This window comes from Artemia sp. Qi Xiang Cuo, chromosome 7, assembly GCF_049724085.1.
Source record: "Artemia sp. Qi Xiang Cuo chromosome 7, ASM4972408v1, whole genome shotgun sequence".
Classification (NCBI taxonomy): Eukaryota; Metazoa; Arthropoda; class Branchiopoda; order Anostraca; family Artemiidae; genus Artemia; species Artemia sp. Qi Xiang Cuo.
The window spans coordinates 61,582,802-61,598,913 of NC_142800.1; the positions used below are offsets into that span (position 1 = coordinate 61,582,802).

The following is a 16,112-nucleotide window of genomic DNA, read 5'->3' on the forward strand; positions in this document are numbered from 1 at the left end:
CGCAACTCGTACCTTTAAAAGGTAAAAGGTACACCCAGCCTCTCAACATAATACGAACAAACCAAACCAAACACGGTATTAGAACAGCTATTGATAATGGATGACTCAATGCTTCTAAGACTTCCGGAAAAAACGATACGACAACACATACAAAAAAAGTATTATCGTAAGCTCTTCCAGATAAACAAAATCGTTGTCAAAAATAGGTATTTGGGCCTACACATGATTTCATTTTCAGAAACGAAAGTAAATTCCTCAAAACAGCCGATTTTTTCCAAAAAATTACAGAAAACATAATTTTGTAAATACAAAAAGGATAAACTGTTGTGGGTAGTGTGGGGAAAAGAGCAAAAAACTATCCAGGAAACTTTAAGAAAAAAAAACAACAAAGATCTGGATTTTGGACGGAAAAAGAAAATTATTATAGAACAAAGAATATCATAATATAGAAAATTATGTCTATGGTCTAATTCCAAGCCTGCATAGCCTGTATGAACCTGTTTAAAAATGCTTTTAAAATCTCCTGGCGTACCAGATGGTCAGCGGAGTAGAATCTTCTAGTAAATCTTGTTAGTGAAGGCATTTGAGTTCAACTGCCACACAATGTTTATAGCATTTTCTTCTCATTTTTGACAAGATTATTCTCTCGCATTTCAATTCCAGGATTTTAAAAAAAAGGATTAATTGGTAAAATTCATTCAATTGTATGACGCATTGAACATGCTTAAGTACTCAATACATTTCCGTGCGTGTTTTTATAGTGAAAGAAAAATATGCGTTCTAGCGTATAGGCTAAGATTTATTTCCATAACAGCAGGTGGCTTATGTTTAAGGGTACCAAAATGTGGAACACTTCCAACATTGCAAACCTCATTTATGACAAGGGAGGTATGATGGAATTTATTTCGGAAAAATATCTACCAAAAGCCTAGATGAGGCGAAATCAAACTTTTGAGTCAATAAACATATACACACACACACACACACACACACACACACACACACACACACACACACACACACACACACACACACATATTTATTTAATTTCCGAACGTTTTTGAATTAATGCAGGTTTTGATTTTGGCTCACCGTACATGAATAAAAAACACCAAAATTTGCATATTAATTTTACTTTTTTTGGCTAAATGGCTTCCTCGAAAGTTGTTTAATTTTATTTACGAACATTTTCATTAGTAATAATATACGTAACTTACGAATTAACTTACGTAACGAACGTCTATATTCGTATATTTTAATTACGTATATTAGGGGGTTCGCCCCCTAGTCAATACCTCGCTCTTAACGCTAAAGTTCGAATTTTTTTCCGAATCTTTAATAATGACCCCTTTATCACAAAGACGGTTAATTAGAATAACTAAAAGAACGTTAGCGTAAAGAGTGAGGTATTGACTAGGGGGCAAACCCAATCATATACGTTAGAGTTTCTGCTCGTTTTAACTATTGATGTTGAAAAGTTTTTCAGTTGAAAACTTGTTTTTTTATTTTATTTCTGATCGTTTTTTTTAATAATGCTGGAAAATCTGGCGCCCCCTTCATAGCAGTATCCCTTCCCCCATGAAAATTTCCTCCGTGGAAAGATCCTCCCACGTAACCCCCGACTCACCCACCCCACTACCAGAAACAATCTCCCCTGAAAACGTCTGTATAGTTCCCAATAACCAATACTATATGTAAACATTGGGCAAAGTTCATAACTTGCAGCCCTTCCCCCGGGGACTGTGGGGGATTCAGTCATCCTCAAAGACATTGTTATTATACTTTTCGACCATGCTGAACAAAATGGCGATCTGAAAATTTCGATCCAGTGACTTTGGGAAAAAATGAGCGTGGGAGGGAGCCTAGTTGCCCTCCATTTTTTGGTTACTTAAAAAGGGCACTAGAACTTTTGATTTCCGTTCGAATGAGCCATCCCGCGATATTTTAGGACCACTGGGTCGATACGATCACCCCTGGGAAAAAAATAAACACGCATCCGTGATCTTTCTTCTGGCAATTAAATAAAAAAAACAGGTTTTTTAAACTGAAAGTAAGGAGCCACATTAAAACTTAAAACGAACAGAAATTATTCCATATATGAAAGGGGCTGTCCCCTCCTCAACACCTCGCTCTTCACGCTAAAGTTTGACTCTGTCTCACAACTTTATTTTTTAAAACAATATAAAACTTTAGCGTAAAGAGCGAGGCGTTGAGGAGGGAACAGCCCCTTTCATATACAGAATAATTTCTGTTCGTTTTAAGTTTTAATGTCGCTCCTTACTTTCAGTTTAAAAAACTTGTATTTTTTTATTTAATTTCTGATCGTTTTTTAGTTAACGCAGCTTTTATTTTGGGTCACCGTCATTGAAAAAGTAAAACAAAATTTGCATATTAATTTTACTTTTCATTTGCTAAATGGCTTTCTTTCTTTGCTAAATTTTGTTTAAATCACAAACCTCTGAATCACAAAGGCCGTTTAATTAGAATAGATAGCTCTTTTGAAAGCACTAAAAAAAACTGTAGCGCAAAGAGCGAGGTATTGGTCACCCGCAAAGAGTGAGTGACTTCGGAAAAAAATGAGCATGGGAGGGGGCCAAGTTGCCCTCCAATTTTTTTGGTCACTTAAAAAGGGCACTAGAATTTTAATTTCCGTTCGAATGAGCCCTCTCACGATATTCTAGGACCACTAGATCGATACGATCACCCCTGGGGTAAAAAAACAACAAACAAATAAACACGCATCCATGATCTTTCTTCTGACAAAAAATACAAAAGTCCACATTTTTGCAGACAGGAGCTTGAAACTTCTACAGTAGGGTTCTCTGATACGCTGAATCCGATGGCGTGATTTTCATTAAAGTTCTATGAACTTTACTTAAAGTTCTTTTAGGGGGTGTTTCCCCCTTTTTTCGAAAATAAGGCAAATTTTCTTGTGCGCATAACTTTTAATTGGTAAGTCTAAACTTGATGAAACTTATATATTTGAAATGAGCATAAAAATTTGATTTATTTGACATATCTATTGGCATCAAAATTCTGTTTTTTGGAGTTTTGGTTACTATTGAGCTGGTTGCTCCTTACTTACAGTTTGAAAAACTGTACCACAAACTGTTTGAAAAAATACAAAAATTCCACATTTTGCAGATAGGAGCTTGAAACCTCTACAGTAGGGTTCTCTGATACGCTGAATCCGATGGTATAACTTCCAATAAGGTTCTGATACTTTTGGAGGGTGCTCCCCTTTTTTCGAAAATAAGGCAAATTTTCTCAGGTGCGTAGCTTTTGATGGGTAAGACGAGGATGGAATTGACCGGACAGAATTTTAAGGGTGTGTGTACATTTTTGTGGGAAGAACTTTCCACAGAGGAGTTTCCGTGAGGGGAGTGAAATTTTATAAAAGGTTGAACCAGATTTACCAGCCTTATTTGAAAAACAATCAGAAATTAAGTAAAAAAAAAAGATGTTTTTCTCAAATGAAAGTAAGGAGCAACATTAAAAGTCAAAACGAACAGAATTTATTCCGTATAATAAGGGGTTGCCCCCTCCTCGATACCTTGCTCTTTACGCTAAAGTTTGCCTGTTTGTCCTATTTTTTAAGAATGACTCCTGAAACACAGGGGTTGTTTAATTAGAATGGGAAGGTTTTTTAAAAGCGCTAAATACTTTAGCTTGAAGAGCAAGTTATTGAGGAGAGGGCAACCCTTTCATATACGGAATAATTTCTGTTTGTTTTGAGTTTTAATGTTGCTCCTTACTTTAAGTTGCAAAAACTTGTTTTTGTTTGTTTGATAAAATAAGAATCTGGAAGGCAACTCAAAAAACAATATGTATTTCTAGGTGATAAAAACGGTATATCTGAAAAACCTTGGTAACTGCTCTGGGGATCAAGCTGACACCTTCGGGAAGTGTTTCGGGGGGGGGAGAGGACAAAGGGACCTCAAATCTTGACATGGGGAAGGGGGCAAGGGACATGGTTTAGAAATTTGGTGCCCAATCTGTCTCAAAATTTTGGCACTATGAGCTCTTGTTGATCTACAATCTATTCCTGGTGAAGTAGGGATGCAAAACAAAAAACAAACTATGTGAACCTGAATTATCAAAATGGTGCATCTGCATTATTTTCAGAACAGCTTGAGGGATTAAGTGGGAATTTGTAGGAGGTGTTAGGGAGCCAAGTGGATCTCGAATTTAAATTTGGGGAGGGGCAGAGGTAAGTAAAAAAAAAAAGTCATGTATCCAGATGATCAAAATGACATCTCTGTGATATCTCAGGAACAGGATATGAGGATCGACCTCAGTGTTGGGGAAAAGAGGAAACAAGGGGTCTTAATTTTCGTTTTTAGAGGCAAGAGATATTGAGACAAAAAAATATCTCCCCAATCCCCCTGAAAGTTTTCAGACTGTTAGTTTAAGTGGAACCTTAAATCTGTTTGAGATGAAGTAGTGAGGGAATTCAAAAGGTAATATATTCACAGAGGCTTTCAAAATAGTCTATATTTAATTTCTTGGAAAATACAAGACGAATCAAGTAAAGCTTTCAGGGCCCATCTTTGAAGGGTAGGAGACTCAGATAATATGTCTATGTTCTGGGAAAGGGAACAGGGGTGCAAAAACATTTTTGTCTCCTAGAGGTTCATCTAAAAAAGGGGCAACATTTTTTCTTCAAAGTCTGAAACTTCTTGAAAGTCTTGAATATCTGTAAGCAGATGGGTAAGGGAAATGTTGAGCAAAGAAGAAACTTTAAAAGCTGTTTCACCACAGAATAGGCCCAGATGCTCACAATTGATTTTCTACAATCACCTAAAACTTGTAATACTTTTGTTCAGCCCAGTAATGACATTCCAATGTTTTGATTCACCCCTGACTCAAAGAATTAGGACACACAAAAACAGAACCTTGTTGTTTGACTCTCTTATCAGCTTTAAAATGGTGTCCACAAACTTCCTATGCAAAGACGAATTTCGAAACTGATTTTTTTGAACAAACAGACAGTTACAACATAAAAAGCACTTTTAATAAAATGGCAGATTAAGACATGTGCATAATCAAGGGTGTCTACAAGATTGAGGCCCTTCAGTCCCAAGAACGACCAAAAATTACACAAAACATGAACAGTAATACCCCTCTCCATGCACACAAAATGTTATTAGTAAAACTATTGTTAAAAATTTATTGCACAAAACTACTGTTGATTGAAGACTTTGACTGAATATTAAAATTTTGGCCAATGTTTATCACAATATTTGGATTCTTAAGCAGATACACTGAAAACTTTATAAATATTCTTAACATTAACCATTAATAAAAAATTAAAAAACCAAAAAACATTAATTCAAAATAAAGAAACATAGAAAAGGAAAATTCTTCAAGAAAAATTGGAGAGCCATCTTAAAACCTAAGATGAGCAGAAATAAAGCTCTACAATAATATGAGCTTAAAACAAATCGAAATTACTAGCATTGAATAATTGAAACCAAAACAAGAAAATTGTTTTACAAATAATTTTCAAACAAAAAGATAACAACTACTTCTATAGATAAATAAGTTAATCCTAAAACCAATACAACCTAAAATGAATAAGGAAGTCAAACATAAAACAAACAGAAATTAACACAAACAGAAGTGGGGCTACCACCCCCTTAGTCTCCTAAAGACCATAATGTCATTTGTACTGTAGCCAAAATGTGGTTTTAGCATTTCCTTTTTTATAGTTAAGATATTAAAAATCAGAAATTTATGTGACTTCTCAAAATTAGCATCACTATTTATTAAACAATTAGTCTACTTTATCAGTGCTATCCAGTCATCTTGATTCTTGTGTTTTCTTTATATTTTGATAAAACAAAACTACATTTTAAAAAATGTATACGATTTTCAGTAAAGTGCAGATAATGTTATGGCCTTAAGAGGGTTTAAGGAGTGGTAGCTCTACTCCCATTTGTGGTAATTACTGTACATTTTAAGTTTGCCTTGATGATTTATTGTAATTTATGTCTGTTTAAGGATTCAATTATTCATCTATAGTAGTATTTGTTGTCTTTATGTTTGATGTGATTATTTCTTTTAATTTATGTTTGTGTTTTTGCAGTGTTTTAGTTACTCATTGAAAGCTACTGCTTCAGCAAACTAAACATATAGCTTAAATAATTACCAATTGATGGTCAAAACATATACTTAGGCATCAGTTTTCTATACTTTTGAATGAAATTGATGCACAGGGAAAATTTTGGACAACAAAAAATATCCTTTAAAAACATTTAACCACTTTTAGATTGAAAGTCTGCAATATTTTTATTCTAATAAATTGTTGTTGTTTTTTACTTTAACCTTCATTGATATTTATTTTTTCTGACTTTATGACAAATAAAAAAAACTGTTCAAAGTGTTTGTCCTTTTCAGGGTACCACCACTCTTCTTTGTTGTAATTTTTCTTTGTTTTGAGTTTTAATTGGTTATTCACTTTAATTTCTGTTTGTTTTTTGTTCATCTTTTTCATTTGCAGTAATATCTCTTTTATTTAAGTTTGACTTGATTGTGGAGTTTAATTTCTGTTTCTGTTGGATTACTTTTATTGATCCATAATGTCTTTTATTTCAAAAATTGACTTGGTTATCCATTTCAGCTTATGTCTTTTTTAGATTTAATTTATTCCCTTGTAGTAATTCTGTTCTATACTTGAACTTACAATACCACTTTATTTCTACTTGTCTTAAGCTTTAATATCATACTTTATTTTTTATTTTCATTTTTTAATCAATTTCTATTAATTTTCAATTGATATTACTTTATTATTTTGTAGTTGTAGCAATGTTTCTAAAGCTTTTGGAACTTTTCTGCTTAGGAAATAAAATGCTAGACTGCATTTTGGATTTTAGGCAAAATTTGAATATTCAGAAATTTTTTGTGTTGCAATTATCTTGTTATACTGTACTATTTTTACTGGAAAAATTGGGGTAGATGAAGAGGAGGGTTTTCAATCATACAGATTGAAACTACAAATTATTTGTCTTTTCTGGGGCTGAAGTCCTCATGACTCCCATCATGTGGGTACCATTGAATATAAACATATCTTGTTGCATCACCTGATACAAGCCATGCTTTGTCTTGATTTAACAGTTATTGTGTTGAACTAAACATGTGTGCATGCCATTCAGAATAAGAATTCTGTATTATCATATGTAAACAAAATTAAGTCTATATTTTCATGTTGTCAAGGTCACATTTTAAGAATTCCTAACAATTTTCTTTTAAACAAAATGCTATCTTTAATATTCTTTTACAGCATGTTGTAAGCATATTGTTAGTATATTTCATGGCCCATTTGTCATTTGTAAATCCCTGCTTGACCAATTATTATTGAGCAAATAGATGAATTATAGAGCTGCAAAATTATTAGTGTGGAGTGTATGAAAACAGAACGATGTCTTTCAGAGTATCTTATCTATCTAAAGTAGGTACAATTTAATTATTATTGTACTACATTCTACCAAATAAAGTTGATTCCATAATTTTTGGAAAGGACTGCTATTGTGATTAAACAAAAATAGATTATAATGCCTAAAAACATCAAATACATGTGAAAACAGAAAACTTCAAAAAAATATGGTAAGTATATTCCATGGCCCATTTGTCATTGTTAAATCCCTGCTGGACCAACTACAATTAAATAACTAAATAAATTATAGAGCTGCCAAAAAACTAGTATGGAATGTGTGAAAACAGAATGATGTCTTTCAGAGTATCTTATCCATTTAAAGTAGGTACACTGTAATTATTTTTGTACTACATTCTACCAAATAAAGTTTATTCCATAACTTTTGGTAAGGACTGCTATTTTGATTAAACAAAAATAGTTTCCAATGTTTAAAAACATCAAATACATGTGAAAACAGAAAACTTCAGAAAAATATGGTAAGTGTATTCCATGGCCTATTTGTCATTTGTAAATCCTTGCTTGACCAACTACTATTGAATAACTAAATAAATTATAGAGCTGCCAAAGAATTAGTATAGACTGTATGAAAACAGAATGATGTCTTTCAGAGTATTTTTTTGGACATTTTTGGACTACATTCTACCAAATAAAATTTATTCAATAACTTTTGGAAAGGAGTGATACTTTTAATAAACAAAAGCAGCTTTTAATGCCTAAAAACAATAATTACATGTGAAACAGAATAATTCCAAAGAATAAATATGATTTCAATCTATTGCAAAGTGAGTAAGCATGGCAACTCAGTGCTTTCAATGAGGAAACTTGATGAAATACTGATTTTGTAGTATTAAGTGCAAATATCTGGGTTTGTCCAGAAGTTTGTCTCATGATGGATAAGCTTCAAATACCTTCAGCAATTACTGCAGATTGGCAAAATTATTACAGAGAGGTTTGCTTGGACATTGTCAATAAAAATAGAGAGCATTTAGGAGGTCTAAGAAGAGTTGTTGAAATTGACAAGGGTAAAATTGGCAAATGGAAGAACAATAGAGCAATACTTATTGAAGGAAAGTGGATTTTTTTTTGGGGGGGGGGGTAGAAAGAGGATCAAACTGATTTTTCATAGTCCTTGTCCTGAGATGATCAACAGAAATGCTTCTAGAAATTACATATGATTGGACCCAGACTGTTGCAAAGCATAGAATACTCTTAATAATCAAGAATATATACATCAAATTGTGAATCACTCTAAAACTTTCTAAACCTGGAAACTTGTACTTACACTCAAAATATCAAGTGTCTATGGTGCTCAATACATGCAGACATTTTCAAAATTTGTAGAATAGATACCCACATGGCAGGCTATTTATCTGAATTCTATTAGAAAAGACAATTTTAGAGTCTAGTGGTTATACTCACAGTTTATAGAATTATCCAGTAAGTTTATTGCAGATCATTTCTGGTCTTCATTCTTGGTATGAACAAAAAGCTCCTCCCACTTATTTCTACATTAGCGGGTTAGTCTGTTTCCATCAATCAATGAGAAATGGTTACAAAGTGCATTATTTGTAATAGCGGGTTTCCATTTGTTTTGTGTCCAAGAGAAATCTGACTTGTCTACCTGTGAAAAGATCTAATGCCGCTTATGTTTATATCTGCAAAAACGTTCTCTGGAGCACTCACACCGTGGTCCGGGTTTTTATAATGGGTGAGATAAGGTATGATCATACTGCTAATTCTATAAACTTTGGGTTATACTACACTACTTTTTCACTTGAGAAGCACAACTGTTGCCTTTCTTTGTACTTTGGAATGAAATAAGGTCCAATGTAATAACTGTTAAGCCAGAAATTAAATAGCCTAGTTTTCATGACCATTTAATTGAATAGTATGCATTTGTAATAGGCCTAATGCTCAACTAAGCTGCAACATTCTGATCACATGCTATAAAAGAATGTTACTGACAGTATTTTGTTTTTTTTAAAACTCATTAGGAATTCTTAAAACATCACTGAAAATGTGGCTGGTGTTGGTGGTTGATGAATGCATGAAAGAAATTGGATAAAAAGTTAATGAAAGAAAAAATGCCTGGAATATCTGTTGACTACTATTATTCTTCATAATAGCCAATGAAGTAAGAATTGTTTTAGCCTATAACAGATTTTCTTCTGGAGAGGTCAATCACCAAATTAATACTGAAATTCATACTTTGTAATGTGTACCATGTTTCTAGGCTATTAATCAAATTAGCCTAGGCCTACTATGCTCCCTTCTATTGTTGTCCATATTTTTAAAACATTTTTATTCATAAAACTATTTTAAGTAATCAAACAAAACAAAATGTGGTAAATATATACCAAATCATATTATTGAGTTAGGAATAAACTGAATACACCATTTGATGCCTTTTTTATGATTACAAATGATTGCAAATATAATAATCATTTCTATTGGAAATGATTTTCACCTCCCCCCTAACCTAACCCCCACCCCCATATGTGCAAATATATATCCTGAATTGGCATATATAGGAGGGGGGCTAAAATTCATTTCCAATAGAAATGGTTGTTATATTTGTAATCAGCATAAAAAAAGGCATCAAATGGTAGCCTATAGCCTATTCACTTTATTTGAAACTCAATAATATGATTTGGTATATATTTACTCAAAATGTTTATAATTTGAAAATGCAGATATACATTGTCCTTTCTCCTATAATGCATCAAAAAATGAAAAACAACAAAGGAATAGAGCCCTCAGCAATGTATTGGAACATAAGCAAGGAGAGGGGGACAATGTCAGAGAAGGAACTGTTACATTTGGAAAAAGCATAAAATAAGGAATTTAATGTCATTACTTTTTTTACTATTAATAATTATTAAAACATTATCTATATAATGTTTTCTTTACAATAGCTCAAAGCCCAACTCTGCAATTGTTGAATGGGAAATCAAATGGCAAGCTACAGCAGGTTCACCCTAATATTTATTGAGGTTCGTCTTTTTAATAAGAGAAAAATTTTGTAAACACTGTTTTTTACTTTACCTTAAAGCAAATAACTTTAAATTCACTATTTTTTGTTATTTCTTCTTCTTCTTCTTCAATTATAGGCTTCGGATGAATCCATTTAACCTTTTTCGTATTGTCTGATTATGTCAGGGGTGTCCTGGGAAATCAAATATAGAGATTAGACTATTATTGTTCAATAATAGGCTTTATACATCATTGATGAAACCACCTATATTTAGGCAGTTAAAGACAGCTTTGAACAATTCAGCATCATCAGTTGAAGAGTGTCTCCTTTGTGTTAGTTGATCAATATTAGGGGTTAGCTTGAGGTGCTTGAAAATAGCAGGTAAAGTTAGCCATTCTTTTTTATGGTTGAGAGTTGCCACAGGGCAACCAAAAAGAACATGGTTGATGGTCTCATCATAGGTTTGACATAGGCGGCAAAGAGGGCTCATTACTGTTGGAATGGTTGTGTTTTGATAGTGATAAGTTTGGCTGTTAAGGCCAGTAGCATTTGATCGTATTCTGTGGTACATCTTTGAGTCTTTCCGGGATGTAAATGGAGAAAGGTTTGGTGGACATTGGTTTGCTAGATAAATTTTTAGGCGCCAATGGTTTACATCTCTTACTGGGATAGGTCTTCCAGAAATTATTTCAAGCTGAAGGGCAGATTTAGCTATTTCATCTGCCTTGTGGTTCTCTTTTATACCCATGTGGCTTGGGATGTACTGGAATTTTGTGGATATACCTTGTTTAAGTAGTTGGTTCAATAGTACAAGAGTGGTGGAGGTATCATTGTCAGGGTAATCTGAATGTTCTGGTGATATTGAGGCAAGGGCTGATTTTGAGTCTGAATAAATTATTAGAGGGCTGTTTCTTGGAGGGTGTGGCATCTTTATAATGGTTTCCAATGCAATGTTGATGGCAGCTATTTCAGCTGTCATGATACTCACATCATGTTGGAGCCTTTCAGCAGCTGCTATACCTAAAGATGGGAAGTGGACTCCACAAGCAGTCCTGGAATCTGTTTTTGAGCCATCCACAAAAATTGGGAGGTGGTGGATATATCTCTGAGACTCAAATTCATGAAATAATGATTTTACATAGGCGAAGGAAAAGGTCTGTTTTAATAGCTGGCGCAAACAAAAGGTTCACTTCTGGGTAGTGGTTAGCCCAGGAAGGTATCCGGGGGTATATTTGAAATAAAGAAGATGAAGGTATGGAGTAGGTCATTTGGGTGGTTGCAAATTCCTGTGCAAGGCCCCTTAAAGCTCCAGGGTTTCTTAGCCAGTCATGTAATCTATGGGAACTGTTACCATCAATTTTTGTAAAGTAGCGGGCAAGTAGGATGTCTCTACGCATGGCAATAGAGGTGAGACCACTTTCACTGAGGAGGAAGTTGGTTTTGGTGTGATTCCTGAGGCCAAGTACAGCACGGATCATAGTATTCTGGACAGTCTCCAGATTGTATAGTAGGGTATTTGAGCATGAGCCATATACAATTAGTCCATAATCAATCTGAGATCTAATATAAGTCTTATAGAAATTTATTAGAGTTTTTTCATGGCAACACAAAGGCGTATTGAGTAGCCTTTGTAAGATACGCATTTTTCTGAGGCATTTTATTCTCACATTTTCAATGCGGAGCCTGAAGGTTAGTTTTTGGTCTAGAATGAGGCCAAGATATTTGATGTGTTGTTGCTCTTAGATGACAACACCATTTAGGGTTAGTAGGGCAGATTGGGGATTTCTCTTGTTATGAAACTGTACTATAGCTGATTTTGATGGGGCGGTGGGTAGGCATGAATTGTTGGAGAAAAATTCAAAGGCATAAAGCGACTTTTGTAACTTGGATTGGGCTAGTTCAAAATCATTTGAGGTAGACCATAGGACTATATCATCTGCAAACTGAATATTTGTTTGGGGTAGGTTCAGATCCCATAAATATAGTGAAAACAGGAGACAGCTGAGGACAGCACCTTGGGGAAGGCCTTTGGAGACAGACTTTTTAGAAGTGATGTAGGAATTTACTTGGAGGACAAAAGAGCATTCAGATAGGTAACTTTTAAAGAAATTCACTACAGGTATTGGAAAACCCATTTTTGATAATTTTTGCAGTAGGAGTGGATGTTGGATATTATCATATGCATTTTGGAAGTCCAAGAAGGCTGCAACTAGGATTTGGTTGCCTTTCAGACACTCAGATATGGCGTTGGTTAGGCGAACAAATGCATCAATGGAAGAATAATATTTCCTATATGCTGTTTGGGTATGTGGGATGAGGTGGTTAGACTCAGCAAACCAATACAATCGGGAGTGGATTATCTTCTCATATAATTTTCCCAGAACTGGGGTAATCATAATGGGTCTGAAGGAGTTGGGGTCCTCTTTGGGTTTGTTTTGTTTTAATACAGGGATGATGAGTGATGTTTTCCAAGCAGACGGGAAGATGGAATTGCTCCAGGCATTGTTGAAGAGAGATAAGAGTACTTTTTTAAACTCTATTGGAAGGTATTGGAGCAAAGACGGATGTACCTGGTCGTGGCTGCAAGATGTTTTGGGTTTGATTGAATTGATTGCTTTATTCAGCTCAATCATTGTAAAATCTTGGAGTAGATACTGGGACCCAGGCAAGTCAAAATGGGGTGTTAGGCTGATCTGAGGTGGATTATGAGGGGTGTTTTTGAATTTCTTCTAAAAAAAATCTGCTAAAAATTTAGCTTTTTCTTCGTTGGTTTCCAGCTGCAGACCATTTAGAGTTAGCTGGTAATGGAAGGGGTTCTGTGTGGAGAATTTGCCACACATCTTGTCTAGGAATTTATGAATCTTTGACTCTTGCGTTTTGTGGGACACTGATAAGAGAAAGTTTTTGCAAGTTTGATTGTTCTCTTAAGTTTTGCCTCTGCTTGTAGCTTTGCAATATATTTTCCAGTGGATGGATTTCTCTTGAAGGATCTGATGGCATTCCTTTTATTGTGCCAAGCCTCTTGGCAAGAGGATGTCCACCACGGCCTATGGGGTTTATTATTCTTCAGTGTTTTAGGGCATTGGGACTGGGGTATGGTAAGTTTTGCAGCATCAAGAAGTAGTGATGTGAGATTTTTGGAGAGTTGGTTTGGGTCAGTGGAGAGTGAAGAGTAGTCATGGTTTGAGAGAATGTGGGAGAAGTTTTGCCAGTCTGCTTTTTGCCACACATAGTGGGAAATGAAATTGTCAATAATGGCTGGGTCACCAATTTTTGTGCATATGGCGAAATGGTCACTTAGGAGGTTGTCTATTCTGTTGACAGTAGTTTTATTTATTAAACTTGATGAAACTAATTGAAGATCAATAGTTGAATAACTCCCACTTCTTTTGCTGAAGTAGGTATTTAGGTGTCTAGGAGTCGCTAGTACTATATTGGTAAAATTGGTGAGGAATTCCTCTATGTATTTTCCAGCATTATTTTGAGGTGAATAAACCCAGATAGAACTATGGGCATTGAAGTCCCCAACAACCACTAGATTTGAGTTTGAGAAATTATTAGAAATAAAATTGAAAAAATCATGTCCATTGTTATTGCCATTTGGATTATATAAATTAATAACAGTGACCTCCATGTTTGCCAGCCACAACTTTACACCAATTGCATCAATGTCATGACTGAAATCAGGGAGGCACTAGCGATTTATTTCTTCTTCTTCTTCAATTATAGGCTTCGGATGAATCCATTTAACCTTTTTCGTATTGTATGATTATGTCAGGGGTGTCCTGGGAAATCAAATATAGAGATTAGACTATTATTATTCAATAATAGGATTTATAAATCATTGATGAAACCACCTATATTTAGGCAGTTAAAGACAGCTTTGAACAATTCAGCATCATCAGTTGAAGAGTGTCTCCTTTGTGTTAGTTGGTCAATATTAGGGGTTAGCTTGAGGTGCTTGAATATAGCAGATAAAGTTAGCCATTCTTTTTTATGGTTGAGAGTTGCCACAGGGCAACCAAAAAGAACATGGTTGATGGTCTCATCATAGGTTTGACATAGGCGGCAAAGAGGGCTGATTACTGTTGGAATGGTTGTGTTTTGATAGAGATAAGTTTGGCTGTTAAGGCCAGTAGCATTTGATTGTATTCTGTGGTACATCTTTGAGTCTTTCCGGGATGTAAATGGAGAAAGGTTTGGTGGACATTGGTTTGTTAGATAAATTTTTAGGCGCCAATGGTTTACATCTCTTTCTGGGATAGGTCTTCCAGAAATTATTTCAAGCTGAAGGGCAGATTTAGCTATTTCATCTGCCTTGTGGTTCCCTTTTATACCCATGTGTCTTGCGATGTACTGGAATTTTGTGGATATACCTTGTTTAAGTAGTTGGTTCAATAGTACAAGAGTGGTGGAGGTATCATTGTCTGGGTAGTCTGAATGTTCTGGTGATATTGAGGCAAGGGCTGATTTTGAGTCTGAATAAATTATAAGCGGGGTGTTTCTTGGGGGGTTTGGCATCTTTATAATGGTTTCCAATGCAATGTTGATGGCAGCTATTTCAGCTGTAATGATACTCACATCATTTTGGAGCCTTTCAGCAGCTGCTATACCTAAAGATGGGAAGTGGACTCCACAAGCAGTCCTGGAATCTGTTTTTGAGCCATCCACAAAAATTGGGAGGTGGTGGATATATCTCTGAGACTCTAATTCATGAAATAATGATTTTACATAGGCAAGGGAAAGGTCTGTTTTAATAGCTGGCGCAAACAAAAGGTTCACTTCTGGGTCGAGGTTAGCCCAGGAAGGTATCCGGGGGTAAATTTGAAATAAAGAAGATGAAGGAATGGGGTAGGTCATTTGGGTGGTTGCAAATTCCCGTGCAAGGCCCCTAAAAGCTCCAGGGTTTCTTAGCCAGTCATGTAATCTATGGGAACTGTTACCTTCAATTTTTGTAAAGTAGCGGGCAAGTAGAATGTTTCTACGCATGGTACTAGAGGTGAGACCACTTTCACTGAGGAGGAAGTTGGTTTTGGTGTGATTCCTGAGGCCAAGTATAGCACGGATCATAGTATTCTGGACAGTCTCCAGACTGCATAGTAGGGTATTTGAGCATGAGCCATATACAATTAGTCCATAATCAATCTGAGATCTAATATAAGTCTTATAGAAATTTGTTAGAGTTTTTTCATGGCAACCCCAAGGCGTATTGAGTAGCCTTTGTAGGATACGCATTTTCCTGAGGCATTTTATTCTCACATTTTCAATGTGGAGCCTGAAGGTTAGTTTTTGGTCTAGAGTGAGGCCAAGATATTTGATGTGTTGTTGCTCTTGGATGACAACACCATTTAGGGTTAGTAGGGCAGATTGGGGATTTCTCCTGTTATGAAACTGTACTATAGCTGATTTTGATGGGGAGGTGGGTAGGCATGAATTGTTGGAGAAACATTCAAAGGCATAAAGCGACTTTTGTAACTTGGATTGGGCTAGTTCAAAATCATTTGAGGTAGACCATAGGACTATATCATCTGCAAACTGAATATTTGCTTGGGGTAGGTTGAGATCCCATAAATATAGTGAAAACAGGAGACAGCTGAGGACAGCACCTTTGGGAAGGCCTTTGGAGACAGAATTTTTGGAAGTGATGTAGGAATTTACTTGGAGAACAAAAGAGCATTCAGATAGGTAACTTTTAAAGAAATT

At 35.1% G+C, this 16,112-nt stretch overlaps 1 protein-coding gene across 4 annotated transcripts in view; it reads right to left on the reverse strand.

Moving 5' to 3' along the window:
* LOC148950531 (uncharacterized protein CG43867) overlaps positions 1-16,112 on the reverse strand; it is a 355,819-nt gene that overhangs the window by 263,506 nt on the left and 76,201 nt on the right. The window contains exon 1 of one of the 4 annotated variants that reach the window (XM_089092462.1): positions 10,481-10,514. The exons of the other annotated variants lie outside the window; for them this stretch is intronic. The gene's annotated coding sequence lies outside the window, so the exon portion shown is untranslated. Of the gene's footprint in view, positions 1-10,480; positions 10,515-16,112 lie in introns of those variants that run through there. 4 annotated transcript variants of the gene reach the window in all.